This window comes from Lynx rufus, unplaced genomic scaffold, assembly GCF_022079265.1.
Source record: "Lynx rufus isolate CCGP_SWC_20201006 ecotype Redwood Valley unplaced genomic scaffold, mLynRuf1.p SCAF_13, whole genome shotgun sequence".
NCBI lineage: Eukaryota > Metazoa > Chordata > Mammalia > Carnivora > Felidae > Lynx > Lynx rufus.
The window spans coordinates 25,944,936-25,960,406 of NW_025814827.1; the positions used below are offsets into that span (position 1 = coordinate 25,944,936).

The window sequence follows — 15,471 nt, forward strand, 5'->3', positions numbered from 1 at the left end:
AGGAAAGAGGTGAATGCATTTTTTAACCAATGTTTTTTACTTAGCATTTAATTGTATTCAAAATGTTTGTACCATGTTTGGTTAAAGTATTTTCTCTTTTAGATCTAAGGCTGTGATTTTGCATGTAAGAAAGATTTTAAGAAACAGAAAACCGAGGAACTTTATTTTTTTTTTCAATATATGAAATTTATTGTCAAATTGGTTTCCATACAACACCTAGTGCTCATCCCAAAAGGTGCCCTCCTCAATACCCATCACCCACCCTCCCCTCCCTCCCACCCCCCATCAACCTGAAAACCGAGGAACTTTAAAAACTGGTATATGTAGCTCTTTAGCAAAAGACTATCTTTGCAACTTTACTGTTCAGTGTTCAGTTTCAAGCATTTGTCAGACTGTGGATCATGGGCTTCTAGAGTCTCCAGAGGAAAGTTTCAACCATGTTTTAGCTGTGTAATTCTTTATTCCAATGAAATTTATCAGAAAGGTCAGTATTTAAAATATAATATAAATGAACTTGGAGCTCTTTCATTGCAGCCAGGTGGGAAGAACAGAGTTCTGTCCACTTATACTCCTCTGTTCACTCTGCATAACCCATGCTGGCCCAGGGCTCACTGGGGACCCAGATGAACCTCAAAGGGATCTACTACAGTAGTCTCCAAATTGAAGTGGACACGCATGCACAGTTCTGAGTGTATATGTGTTTATGTATATGTGTTTATGTATATGTGTTTATAAAAAATATATATACATATTTTTAAAGACTCTTATTTATATCTATTTTTATCTTTAATAATAAGCTTAAACTTTGCTAACATTTAGTAAGTAGGTACTTTACTCAGCTGACATTTCAGTCTGAACTCTACTGTTTTGAAGGATAATGATGACATCTTTACTCTTGTGTTTTCTGAGTATCACAACATGTTGCTGTTTTCTTTGGTGGGAAGTAGATTTGTAGACTATATCATCTAGTTTAATAATCACTAGCGGACGAATAGCTTTAAAAGATTCTTGGAAAGAAACTTTGGATTGATGACAATATTTATAAGGCAAGAATAATTTTTTTTTAAAATAAAGAAAATGCCATAATGATTTTTCTCCTACTCCTCAAAGGAGAGCCTTTTTAGCCATACTAAGAAAATAAATTAATGCTGAGCCAATCAATTTTTTCAAGATGACTATTTGAAATGTAGATATACATAATTATTATAACTAATGAATCTAGCCCTAAGTGTATGTTATACTTTTCAATATTAGCAAATGATTCTATAATGCCAGGTTAATTTACAAGGCATTTATAAACAACTATGTAGACATCAAATCTCTATAATTTGAGGGGAAAAAAAGGTTTGACATACCATTAATAAAGGTAAAGTTAAATTTTATTTTCACAATATTTTATCTGGCTTTTATTTGCAGACTACATATATTCTATAATATATGTAATATATTAATACAGATTAATATTACCTAATTCATAAATTGAAAATTATACCTGTGTGGGAGTGTGCTCACATAGCTGTTACTCATGGGACATATGATCAAAATGTGCTCTAGCAGACTCTCAGGACTCTTCCTAGGACACTTCCTCTCCCACATTTTAATCAGGACACCCCCCAGAGCCTAACTGACCACATGTACATGGAATTAAGTTGGGTAGTTCTGGAACAAAAGGAGAGATACAAACTACAGGGCTAAATCAGCCTGTTCAGGGATATGTAAATTAAGTAATGATCCAAGGATTATCACCAACTTTGGATTAGTCTGAAAGAATTTTTTTAAATGCTTAGAAGTGAAATTTGAAAGATATATAAAACCCTTCATAATAAATTGCTTTTATCTTTAATCTTAATTGTAATTATAAAAATGTCAGTCTTTGTGTTTACATTTCTGATGGGCATGAATTTGTCTAATGGCTATGCCAGGACAGATTGTACAACCAATTTACTGAGAATGTAGGGGGAGTGTAAGTAAGTGTGGGGGTGAGGAGAGGAGAAAATGGAGATCTAAAGCATGAAATCTTTTATGGAATGAGTATCTCATTCCATAATTATGTGAAAGAAAACACCCTTTGGAAAGAAATGCAGCTTTCTGTGATGCTTTCTGAGCTTGTAAAATGTTAATAACCCCAATAAGAAAAAATGTCTCTAGACCTAATGATGAACAAAATAATGATGATGTCTCATCTTCATCAGCACTTGGCAATTTTTCAAAGCATATAATGAATCCCGCTATGTATTAGCACAAAAATGACAAGAGTCTTGTGACAGTGGGCATATCACACCACTTTATGGATAAGGAAATCAAAGCACAAAGAGGCTAAATGGTTTGCCCAGGGGATTCATGCAGTAGAGCTAGCACCAGAGTCTTCTACCGTTTCCTGGGCCATGCTTATTTTCCTCACATGGTGATCTAGGCTATAATTCTGAGTGTGATACTGACGGTTGGCGGCAGTCCAGTAATGTTTTCCCCAAGATAATGATAGCTGCTAATGAAATTTCTGTATGGATTTCCCATAATTATTTGTGATGACTGTATGGCCATTGAATATTTCTCTCTCACTCAAATTTTACTTTGAAGCTATTCAAAATATAGAATATTTTTAATAGTTTTCTCTGAGCTTGCTTATTGGAATCTTGTGGCTTTCCTGAAGTGTAGAGACGATACTTTGCAGTGAGTACATCTATGCATGGTGAGGGAGTAGGAGAAAGTAGAGAAGGCAGAGAAGGAGATAAAAATAACAAAAAAGATAAATATAATTCATTATATTTGAGGTAGGCAGACTGTAAGATGGGCCCAGGGATCCCCACCTTCTGGTATTCATACCTCAATTCCCTTCCATTGATTGTGGGCTGAACCTATGACTTGATTCTAATAGGATATGGTTAACATAATGGTGTATCACTTCTGACATTCAGTTGCAAAAAGACTGACATCAGTCCCGCTAGCCTTTCTTGCTCACTCTCTCAGAGCCCTCGGGGTGGGGTGGGGGAGAACCAGCTATCATGTTGTGAACTGTTTTGTGGAGAAGGCCACATGGCAGGGAAGTGAGGCTTCCAGCCAACAGCCAGTAAGAAATTGACACGTTTAGTTTAACAATCCTTGAAGAAATAAGTCTTACCAACAACCACGTGAGTGACTGACCTATGAAGTAAATCCTCCTTTGGTCCCTGCTCACACTTTTATTGGAGCTTCTGAGGGACCCTGAGCCAGAAGTATCCACTGACCTGTACCCAGATTCCTGACCCACAGAAGCCACGCAATAACAAACATTTGTTGTTTTAAGCTGCCCAGTTTTGGGGTAATTTATTAAGTATCGGTAGGTAACTCAGCAATGTTTGAGCAAAAGTCTAGATTCAGATGAATCTCTTCAGTAAATCCAAATATTTTTCACGTTGTAGAGTAAAGTTCACTTGTTTTTTCGCACCCAATAGAGAACAAAGAATTATTTGCCTCTATGTCCCTGACATGGGAAAAAAGTATCTAGCATACGATATATGTTAAATAAATATCTGATAAGTGAGTATAGCATGGTTTTATTTAAAGATAAGGCCAGATTTCATTAAATGCACCAACCAAAAGACATAGAGTATCAGAATGGATAAAAAAACAAGACCCATCTATTTGCTGTCTACAAGAGACTCATTTTAGACCAGAGGACACCTTTAGATTGAGAGTGAGGGGATGGAGAACTATTTATCATGCTACTGGAAGCCAAAAGAAAGCTGGAGTACCCATACTTATATCAGACAAACTAGACTTTAAATTAAAGGCTGTAACAAGAGATGAAGAAGGGCATTATATAATAATCACAGGGTCTGTCCACCAGGAAGAGCTAACAGTTGTAAATGTCTATGCGCCAAATGCCGGAGCCCCCAAATATATAAACAATTACTCATAAACATAAACAACCTTATTGATAAGAATGTGGTAATTGCAGGGGACTTTAACACTCCACTAACAGAAATGGATAGATCATCTAGACATACGGTCAATAAACAAACAAGGGCCCTGAATGATACATTGGATCAGATGGACTTGACAGACATATTTAGAACTCTGCATCCCAAAGCAACAGAATATACTTTCTTCTCGAGTGCACATGGAACATTCTCCAAGATAGATCACATACTGGGTCACAAAACAGCCCTTCATAAGTATACAAGAATTGAGATCATACCATGCATACTTTCAGACCACAATGCTATGAAGCTTGAAATCAACCACAGGAAAAGTCTGGAAAACGTCCAAAAGCATGGAGGTTAAAGAACACCTTACTAAAGAATGAGTGGGTCAAGGGGCACCTGGGTGGCTCAGTCGGTTAAGCGTCCGACTTCAGCCAGGTCACGATCTCGCGGTCCAGGAGTTCGAGCCCCGCGTCGGGCTCTGGGCTGATGGCTCGGAGCCTGGAGCCTGCTTCCGATTCTGTGTCTCCCTCTCTCTCTGCCCCTCCCCCGTTCATGCTCTGTCTCTCTCTGTCCCCAAAATAAATAAACATTAAAAAAAAAAAAAAAAAAAAAAAAAAAAAAGAATGAGTGGGTCAACCAGGCAATTAGAGAAGAAATTAAAAAATATATGGAAACAAACGAAAATGAAAATACAACAATCCAAACGCTTTGGGATGCAGCGAAGGCAGTCCTGAGAGAAAAATACATTGCAATCCAGGCCTATCTCCAGAAACAAGAAAAATCCCAAATACAAAATCTAACAGCACACCTAAAGGAAATAGAAGCAGAAGAGCAAAGGCAGCCTAACCCAGCAGAAGAAGAGAAATCATAAGATCAGAGCAGAAATAAACAATATAGAATCTAAAAAAACTGTAGAGCAGATCAACGAAACCAAGACTTGGTTTTTTGAAAACATAAACAAAATTGATAAACCTCTAGCCAGGCTTCTCAAAAAGAAAAGGGAGATGACCCAAATAGATAACATCATGAATGAAAATGGAATTATTACAACCAATCCCTCAGAGATACAAGCAATTATCAGGGAATACTATGAAAAATTATATGCCAACAAACTGGACAACCTGGAAGAAATGGACAAATTCCTAAACACCCACATTCTTCCAAAACTCAATCAGGAGGAAATAGAAAGCTTGAACAGACCCATAACCAGCGAAGAAATGGAATTGGTTATCAAAAATCTCCCTACAAATAAGAGTCCAGGACCAGATGGCTTCCCAGGGGAGTTCTACCAGACGTTTAAAGCAGAGATAATACCTATCCTTTTCTGGGATAGGAAATAGAAAGGGAAGGAAATAGAAAGGGAAGGAAAACTTCCAGACTCATTCTGTGAAGCCAGTATTACTTTGATTCCTAAACCAGACAGAGACCCAGTAAAAAAAAGAGAACTACAGGCCAATATCCCTGATGAATATGGATGCAAAAATTCTCAATAAGATACTAGCAAATCGAATTCAACAGCATATAAAAAGAATTATTCACCATGATCAAGTGGGATTCATTCCTGGGCTGCAGGGCTGGTTCAACATTCGCAAATCAATCAACGTGATACATCACATTAATAAAAGAAAAGAGAAGAATCATATGATCCTGTCAATCGATGCAGAAAACGCCTTTGACAAAATCCAGCACCCTTTCTTAATAAAAACCCTTGAGAAAGTCGGGATAGAAGAAACATACTTAAAGATCATAAAAGCCATTTATGAAAAGCCCACAGCTAACATCATCCTCAATGGGGAAAAACTGAGAGCTTTTTCCCTGAGATCAGGAACACGACAGGGATGCCCACTCTCACTGCTGTTGTTTAACATAGTGTTGGAAGTTCTAGCATCAGCAATCAGACAACAAAAGGAAATCAAAGGCATCAAAATTGGCAAAGATGAAGTCAAGCTTTCGCTTTTTGCAGATGACATGATACTATACATGGAAAATCCGATAGACTCCACCAAAAGTCTGCTAGAACTGATACATGAATTTAGCAAAGTTGCAGGATACAAAATCAATGTACAGAAATCAGTTGCATTCTTATACACTAACAATGAAGCAACAGAAAGACAAATAAAGAAACTGATCCCATTCACAATTGCACCAAGAAGCATAAAATACCTAGGGATAAATGTAACCAAAGATGTAAAACATCTGTATGCTGAAAACTATAGAAAGCTTATGAAGGTAATTGAAGAAGATATAAAGAAATGGAAAGACATTCCCTGCTCATGGATTGGAAGAATAAATATTGTCAAAATGTCAATACTACCCAAAGCTATCTACACATTCAATGCAATCCCAATCAAAATTGCACCAGCATTCTTCTCGAAACTAGAACAAGCCATCCTAAAATTCATATGGAACCACAAAAGGCCCAGAATAGCCAAAGTAATTCTGAAGAAGAAGACCAAAGCAGGAGGCATCAAAATCCCAGACTTTAGCTTCTACTACAAAGCTGTAATCATCAAGACAGCATGGTATTGGCACAAAAACAGACATATAGACCAATGGAATAGAATAGAAACCCCAGAACTAGACCCACAAACGTATGGCCAACTCATCTTTGACAAAGCAGGAAAGAATATCCAATGGAAAAAAGACCGTCTCTTTAACAAATGGTGCTGGGAGAACTGGACAGCAACATGCAGAAGGTTGAAACTAGACCACTTTCTCACACCATTCACAAAAATAAACTCAAAATGGATAAAGGACTTGAATGTGAGACAGGAAATCATCAAAACCCTAGAGGAGAAAGCAGGAAAAGACCTCTCTGACCTCAGCCATAGCAATTTCTTACTCGACACATCCCCAAAGGCAAGGGAAATAAAAGCAAAAATGAACTACTGGGACCTTATGAAGATAAAAAGCTTCTGCACAGCAAAGGAAACAACCAACAAAACTAAAAGGCAACCAATGGAATGGGAAAAGATATTTGCAAATGACATATCGGACAAAGGGCTAGTATCCAAAATCTATAAAGAGCTCACCAAACTCCACACCCGAAAAACAAATAACCCAGTGAAGAAATGGGCAGAAAACATGAATAGACACTTCTCTAAAGAAGACATCCGGATGGCCAACAGGCACATGAAAAGATGTTCAACGTCACTCCTTATCAGGGAAATACAAATCAAAACCACACTCAGATATCACCTCACGCCAGTCAGAGTGGCCAAAATTAACAAATCAGGAGACTACAGGTGCTGGCGAGGATGTGGAGAAACGGGAACCCTCTTGCACTGTTGGTGGGAATGCAAATTGGTGCAACCGCTCTGGAAAGCAGTGTGGAGGTTCCTCTGAAAATTAAAAATAGACCTACCCTATGACCCAGCAATAGCACTGCTAGGAATTTACCCAAGGGATACAGGAGTACTGATGCATAGGGGCACCTGTACCCCAATGTTTATAGCAGCACTCTCAACAATAGCCAAATTATGGAAAGAGCCTAAATGTCCATCAACTGATGAATGGATAAAGAAATTGTGGTTTACATACACAATGGAATACTACGTGGCAATGAGAAAGAATGAAATATGGCCTTTTGTAGCAACGTGGATGGAACTGGAGAGTGTGATGCTAAGTGAAATAAGCCATACAGAGAAAGACAGATACCATATGGTTTCACTCTTATGTGGATCCTGAGAAACTTAACAGAAACCCATGGGGGAGGGGAAGGAAAAAAAAAAAAAAAAGAGGTTAGAGTGGGAGAGAGCCAAAGCATAGGAGACTGTTAAAAACTGAGAACAAACTGAGGGTTGATGGGGGGTGGAAGGGAGGGGAGGGTGGGTGATGGGTATTGAGGAGCGCACCTTTTGGGATGAGCACTGGGTGTTGTATGGAAACCAATTTGACAATAAATTTCATATATTGAAAAAAAAATAAAGATAGGGCCAGATTTCATTTTATTTAAAAAAATTGATATTATTGAAATGAAGAAAACTGGAGGATAGGGATAGAAATTTGAGAGTTATTGGTACAAAGTTCATCTTTGAAGTCATCATTATCAAAATGTTTTTCAAATTTTATTGAACAGTTACTATGTACCAAGCGTTTTTTGAGTACTTTACATTTATTAAATCATTTCATTCTCATGTCAGCTTCTGAGTTATATACTATTATTGTCTCTATTTTAAGATAAGTAAACTGAGGCACAGGAAAGGTAACTTGCTAAGTGATTACACTTGGCTTCTATCCTTGGTAGTCTGGTTTCATAGCCAATACACTCTGATACTTAATTGTTTACTCAGAGAGAATGTGTAGCTCCAGAAGAAGATAAAAGTGTAATCTCATCTTTTAAGTATAATCACAACTATGGTTTGGGGCAAGTGTGATAAGAGACAGGAAAGTCAACAGAGGACAAAAAAAAGGGATGCCATGATAGTGTTCCTCATATTTCAGAATAGTTAGTTGAAATTTCTGCAGTTGCTTCTGCATTAAATCATTTTGGAAGTTTTTCTCCAGACTTTTAAGATTGCATGATCATGCACATTCTGTTTCAAAATCCTTTTATTTATTTAATGAGAGATTTTAATGATATACTTTCTTAAGCTCAATACAGAGAAATATTATATTTGATCACTATGCAGTTTTTAAATCAGAGTCTCATGGGACAGATACATTTAAAAATAAATTTAAACATTATAGGTAATATTTCTTTTGATTTGGAGTGACTTGCCAAAGTCCTAAGAGGGAAGATTGCTTTATTGTCAATGTTTTAGATTTTGTATCTAAATACTGAGGAGACTGGAAATGTTGGTGGAGAGGAGGAGGCAGAGAACAAATGTAATTGTACTTCACAGGGGTGCTCATGATTCTGACAGGATTTTTAATGTACCTTCATAAGGAAAATAGTAACTTTTTAATGTTAATATAAAATTTATTGGTAGAAAATTTGAACGTTTTTATGAATGACCTTTGAGTATTTTTTTTAAACTTGATTACTTAGTATTAGAGTTATGAGTAAAACAGGAAAAAGTGTTTACTTCTAGGACCCAGAGCTGAATGTATAATATATCTTTAAACTGTGTAGAATTGTGTGCAAAATGTATTTGGAGCTCCTAATTTTCCCATCTCACATCGAGAAGGGATATGATTTTGCAAATCACCTCAAGTTTCTAATGTGTTGAAAGTAGACTAACAACAACAACAAAAAAATACCCAAAAGCCTGATGATTTCTTTTACATGTGAAACACAAGTTACTTTTTTAAAAAAAGATAAAGAAAACTCAGGAACAAAATGTTGGTGTAGTTTGTGTGGGTCCTATTAAAAAAGAATGTCTATCAGCTGCATCTATATTTCTAACATAAATTTAGAAGATTCACATTTGTTGTAGCTTAGAAAAAAAATCTGAACTCAGTGCAGTGTGATACAGAGTGTTTAGTATTACTACAAAGACATGCTCCCACCATCACACACGCACATACAGACTTACTAACATGTAAAAACTGTCCGGGGGTGGATTATTACACCCTACAATTGAAAATGATGGGTAATAACAAGACCTAAACCAGCATAAAAATAAAAGCTATACAAAGGAATCATCTGTTGTGAATTATCTGTGATATGGGAGAAGCAAGTAGCGAACAGTGGGGAAAAAACGAAAAGGAAGAAATCCTCAGACTCATGAAAGGTCACCAGTTCTGTATAACACTTGGTCTTCACACAGGAAGAGCCCAGTGGGAAACTCTTTGGAGCCATGTGCAACTACTTTTCACTCTTATTTATAAAAATATTTTCAATGATCTTTGTCACATGTGCACACATAGATTTTTTTCCCCCTCACCAATATGTGAATAGCAACCTGTGAGTTGTTTCTAAACAATATATCAAATATATTTTTCATTTCAAGTCAATGACATCTCAAGCTAATTGACATATACTAAGGATCTGGTAATCACATTTTTAAAAGGATAAATTAGCTAAAAGACAAATGTTCAAAAAAACCTCTAATTCAGAACCCTCCCATCTAATTATTTTTCTAGTAAAGACAAGATAAAATACTTTTTTTCCCTCAGTTCTTCTAGAATTCTCAGAGTGCAGCAGATCTGAAGGCCTACACTACTAGAAAGCCTGTTCCATTGTTTATGAGATTGAATTCCCAAAATTTAACTGTCAATTTCCTTCAGCTTCAAAAATACGGGTGCATATATGACAGTATTTATCTTTTAATGAGGCCTTTCAGATAATAGAAACCAGATTTTAGCTTCCTGGAATGGGAGGTATTGTAAAAATACATTTTTGTTGGAAACACCCAGCACCAAGCCCTGTGGCAACACAGACACCCTCCACCAAAACACAATGGAGGCCTGATCTTTTCTCTAGCTGTCTGCAAAGAGGAAAACCAGGGACAAGGTGTCCTAAGGCTGGGGAAAAGAAGAGATTGAAAAGGGAAGATAAGAGAGTAGAGAGGAATCCCAAAACTCTTTGTTGTACTGAAGGAGTCTCTAAAATTTACTCTAATTTGAGCTCAAATTTGAGCTTCTCCTCCATCTGTACCAAGCAGATGGATTGGACTAGATAAATTTCAAGCCTTTTTGAATCCTGAGATTTATGATTCTGTTGGAGGAATTTGACTTTCCATGCTGTCAGTGGCTAAACTAGTAAAGAGCTCAATTTTTTTCCTGGAATGGCAACATTCTCATTTTGTCAAATCACTGTAGAACCAGGTTCTTCAGAGGATACACTGTCTCATTCTCAGGTGTCAGCTTCCCTAAAAGGCCACCAGAATAACCAGTTGGCCAAGTAAAGCCAAGGAAGAATACCAATTTAGCAGAGCTTTAGTAGTGTCTTAAAATGGGTAAATTCGGGAATGATATTTATTAGTGTTTTAGGGCCTGAGTTGGATGATTTTTGAGTCCGGAGAGGTAAGGCAAGGAATTACTTGGGATCAGGCAGTGTTTAATTAGATTGGTGGGCCCAGTGAAGCAAGGGTCTTGAAGTGAGTTTTGATGAGCAAGCTACTTTTGCTGGTTCAGAGTCTTTTCTTTCAGGAGAAGGCATTTCCTGGAGCAAGCAGCTAAGTTATTTTTATTCTTATTCTCAGCATTGTTAAATAGAGGGATAAAAAAAAAAAAAAAGTATGCATGGTCCCTAAACTTTTTTAACACAGGGACAGCTTAATAAGACATTCCTCATTCATATTTCTATCTCCTCGTAACGACAACAATTAGGCATCCATCCACAGACAAGAGTGCCTTTGTGGGGAACTGTGCAAACAGCACAATTCACTAAGGGACCTGAGGGACTCTTACCTACCTGTGGGTCAGGTAATAGGCATACAGACCTCAGTTCCAGTTGTGGGTCCTGTAGTGGCCTGTAAACCACTCTAGCCCCTCATGGCTACAGTCTGGGAATCCCTGGAAAACACCTCATAGACCATCATCTATGGACAGGAAGGCCTTTGTGGAAGTCCCAAGTTTCCAGTGGAGAGAAGTTGCAGCACTACTAGAGGAAAAAAAGAAAAGAAAAGAAAAGAAAAGAAATATATATATATATATATATATATATATATATATATATATATGAGCGTGGACACACTGGAGAGGGTAAGAACGGTTAACAGTTTGACTTCACCCCTTCCCCCAGGTGAAATAACATAAGGTCAAGAAAGATCTTCTTGACCATGATTTCTTACATGGGAGAAAGTGAGAACATGTGAATGAGCATTCAGCTTTCCTAACTGTGTGGAAAGACCCATTTCTCAGCCACAAGAAATAAGGATATCTTACCATTTACAACAACACGGATGTGATGAAATTATGAAATTTTTAAGTTTTGGATTTAGAGCGAATGGCTAAGAAAGAATTCTTGTGATGTTTTGGTGCAAAAAGGTGATTTTATCATAGCACAGGGACAGGACCCGAGGGCAGGAAGAGCTGGATTGTGAGGAGTGACTGATTATATACTTTTTAATTAGTGGGCATTAGGGATAGCATAAGTCTCTAAGGAATTTGGAAGCAAGGCTTTCAGGACCTTGAGGGGCTAGCTGCTGTTAAGGTTACTTTAGTCTTTAATAAAACATAAACGTTAAGGCAGCCATGAGTTCCCTGAGGAAGGTCACACTCTGCATGTTTCTGGTATCTATTGGGCTGCAAGCTGTAAGGAAATTTAATTTAAGCTACATTTGTCTTGCCTTTGCTCTCCTCATCAGATGGATCTTGAGGACATCATGCTAAGTGAAAGAAATCAGATAAAGACAAATAGTGTATAATTCTACTCATCTATGGAATCTAAAAAAGCCAAACTCATAGAAACAGTAGAATAGTGGTTTCCAGGGGCTTGGGAGTGGGGGAAATAGGGATATGCTGTGGTGATTATAGTTAACATCTGCATTACATACTTGCAAGTTGCTAAGAGAATAAATCTTAAATTTTCCTACCATAAAAAAAAAAGAAAAGAAAAGAAATGGTAATTATGTGAGGCGATATAGTTGTTAACTAATGCTACTATGGTAATCATTTTGCAGCATGTTAAGTGTATCAAATCAACATAGTTGTCCGCTCTAAACCTACACAGTGTTACATGTTAATTACATCTCAATAAAGCTGTAAAAGGAAAAAAAATGCTGGGGCAGGAAAGTATGGATCCTCTAAATGCCCAGATTTGCTTCCAGAATAAGAGACTGATTTTTCAGCTGCTGAAAAACTACTATGGCAGAGAGCCTTCAGTTGCTAACACCTTACAAGGATTGCATCATTTAATGATAGCGGTCTCACTCAAAGTCATGCCCTATGGCAGATTATATTTTTCAAAAGTGGCCACAACAGTATCTTCCTTCCTACATGCTCTAGTTACAATATGACCTTGCCACTTGTCCCATCAGGAGATAGCATCTATGTCCACTCCCCTTGAATTTGGGTGGACTTTTCTATCTTCCTCAGCCAATGGAGTGTGACTTCTGAAGCCAGGTTATAAATGGCTTTAAAGCTTCTACTGTAATGCTTCTGCTTTTGCTCTTGGAATGCTCTTAGAAACATCTTCTCTGTGAGGAGGAAGTCAGACCACATAGAAAGTCCATGCTCCAGCGAGCAGCCAGAGCTGAGGTTGAGCCACAGGCATCATCAAAAACCACACATGTGAGGAAGCCTTTGAGATGTCTCCAGCTCCAGCCACAACCTGACCCCAACTAAAAGCCACCAAACTGAGCCCAGTCAACATCCAAAACTATTGAGATAATAGTAACAAATGACAGTTGTTGTTTTATGCCACTAAGTCTGGGGTTGTTCGTTATGCAGCAGTAGATAACTGTACTATGCCCCCTTCAAAGGCAGCCCACATCCATTTACTAGTGTGGTATATAAAGTCTCTGAGGTTGGGGCCTATTCTACCTCAACTCAGAACAATTCTGAAGGGTCATCCCAGCTTTGGAACTCCCTATAGGTCAGCTTATACTTTTCCTTGAGACTGTTATCACAGTTCAAGTTCTTTCTCTGCCCAATTTTACTTCCTTCCTTTGCAAACCAGAGATGTTAATCCCAAGAGCACTCCATAATAAACCTTCTGCACACTGATCTCCATTTCGTATTCTGCTTCCAAAAAAGCCACCTGGGTTAGTATATTCCTAGTATTATTTAACACGGGGGAAATGGTGTTGGTTTCAGTTCTCACCATTACAGAGAAAACAATCCATTGATTGCTCACTGTTTTTCTTCTGGATCCCCAATAATCAATTAAATGCAAGCAGAGGAAAAAAAAAACATACAGAAACTACATTTTTAAAAAAATTTAGCATTGTACAATGGATCTCATCTGCTACCATGAAATGGGGTTACCTGCTCCAAGAGTTTGGGCAAAATTGGTCAGGGGATTTCCAACATTTTCTAGAGTTATTTCTTGCTAAGGAAAGACCTTACCATTATCTAGAAGCAGGACCAGTTAAGTGCTGAATTAGACTAACAATCCCATATCTGTTAAGTCACTTTTGCATTGTTTAGAAGACATTTACAACTCAAAATCCTGTGATCTAGTAAGATTTGTATAGCATGTAAGTGCCTACTAGTTCATAATGGCCTTGACAACATGCTTTTAAGGGGAAACATGATGCATGTGGACAAACTGTCAGCTATGTGCTGCAGAGATGACTCTTATCTCTGCTGTCAGGGAACTTGTTGTCTAATAGATGACCTTGTCTACAAGCTTGTCATCTGCACCCTAGGTACAGCCTTTTTCTGGCATTCTTTCTATGCTTACCTAAACAATTTCTGTTCTTCCCCATCCTGAGTGTTGAAAAGCTGCAGCACAGTGGCCTTCAAGAAAGATGAAGCCTTTAAATATCTAAGGAAGCACACTTCTTTTGCCTGGAAAAGTATGCAGTCTTCAGAGAAATGGGTAATTTTTTGCTTATTCTGGAAGCAGAGCAACAATTGAAACATAAGTGCTTAAGTATTAATCAATGGTATCTTAAACAGAGGCTTAGTCTGTAAGAAAATGGAAAGAAGTTCACCAGGTTGCTTTTTTCCATGAAATGAGCACCAAACGTGAGTCTGCTTCCTTTCTACAATCCCATGTATTTGGCTGCATAATCCAGTAGTAAGTCTTGGGGAAATCCCACCAGCAGGGTGAAAGAAAGAAGAGGGAGTAGAAGTGGGGAAACCGGAGTCAAAGAATCAAGCCAAGGGGCACCTGGGTGGTTCAGACCGTTCAGCATCTGACTTCGGCTCAGGTCAGGATCTCAAGGTTTGTGAGTTCGAGCCCCGCATCAGGCTTTCTGCTGTTAGTGCGGAGCCCACTTCGGATCCTCTGTTCCCCTCTCTCTGTGTCCCTCCCCACTCTCTCCCTCTCTCTTCCTCTCTCTCTTTCTCAAAAATAAATAAATATTTTTAAAAAAAATCAAGCCGGAGCATAGGAAAGCACTGAAGCAAAAGAGGCACCTGTCAATGTCAATATTGACAGCCATCAAGGGTTACAGTAAGGGGTCAGTCAGCTCACTGTGCCTTTGACTCCCATATCCTAGAGAGTACTGTTAGGAAAGGAAAGGACCTACTCACCCTGAGGGAATTAAGAGAGAAGTTGCCCGGTCTTAGGCATTATATAAGGCAAAAGGTGCAAGAACTATCAAGGTGAAGTAAGTGGACTCCAAAAAAGGCAAGACTCACAATGTCCTCAGGGAGATTCTGAAAATAATTTAAGAGATGGACCTTTCATTGGTTCTTACTGTGTACACTCAGTTTTGTGGAAAAGGTGGTTTTCTTTTTCTCACTGTTCTGATACCTTGATAGCTTCTCCAAGTAAGAGTTAACAAACTTAATAGTTTTGACTAGATAAACATATAGTGATAAAACCAAGGTTAGTATGTGATCTATTCAATGATATTTTACAATATTACATAAAGTGATAATATATACTATTTTGAGCAAGATTTAAAGAAATAGAGGGGCGCCTGGGTGGCTTGGTCAGTTAAATGTGCAACTTTGGCTCAGGTTCACAGCTTGAGAGTTCTGAACCCCGCGGGCTCTGTGCTGACAGCTCAGAGCCTGGAGCCTGCTTCAGATTCTGTGTCTCCCTCTCTCTCTCTGCTCCTCC

General features: G+C 38.1%; 1 protein-coding gene across 1 annotated transcript in view; it reads left to right on the top strand.

The window, feature by feature from the left end:
• The window catches only part of FAM227B (family with sequence similarity 227 member B), a 198,874-nt gene that overhangs the window by 164,633 nt on the left and 18,770 nt on the right, over window positions 1–15,471 (top strand). The gene's annotated exons all lie outside the window — the stretch shown is intronic.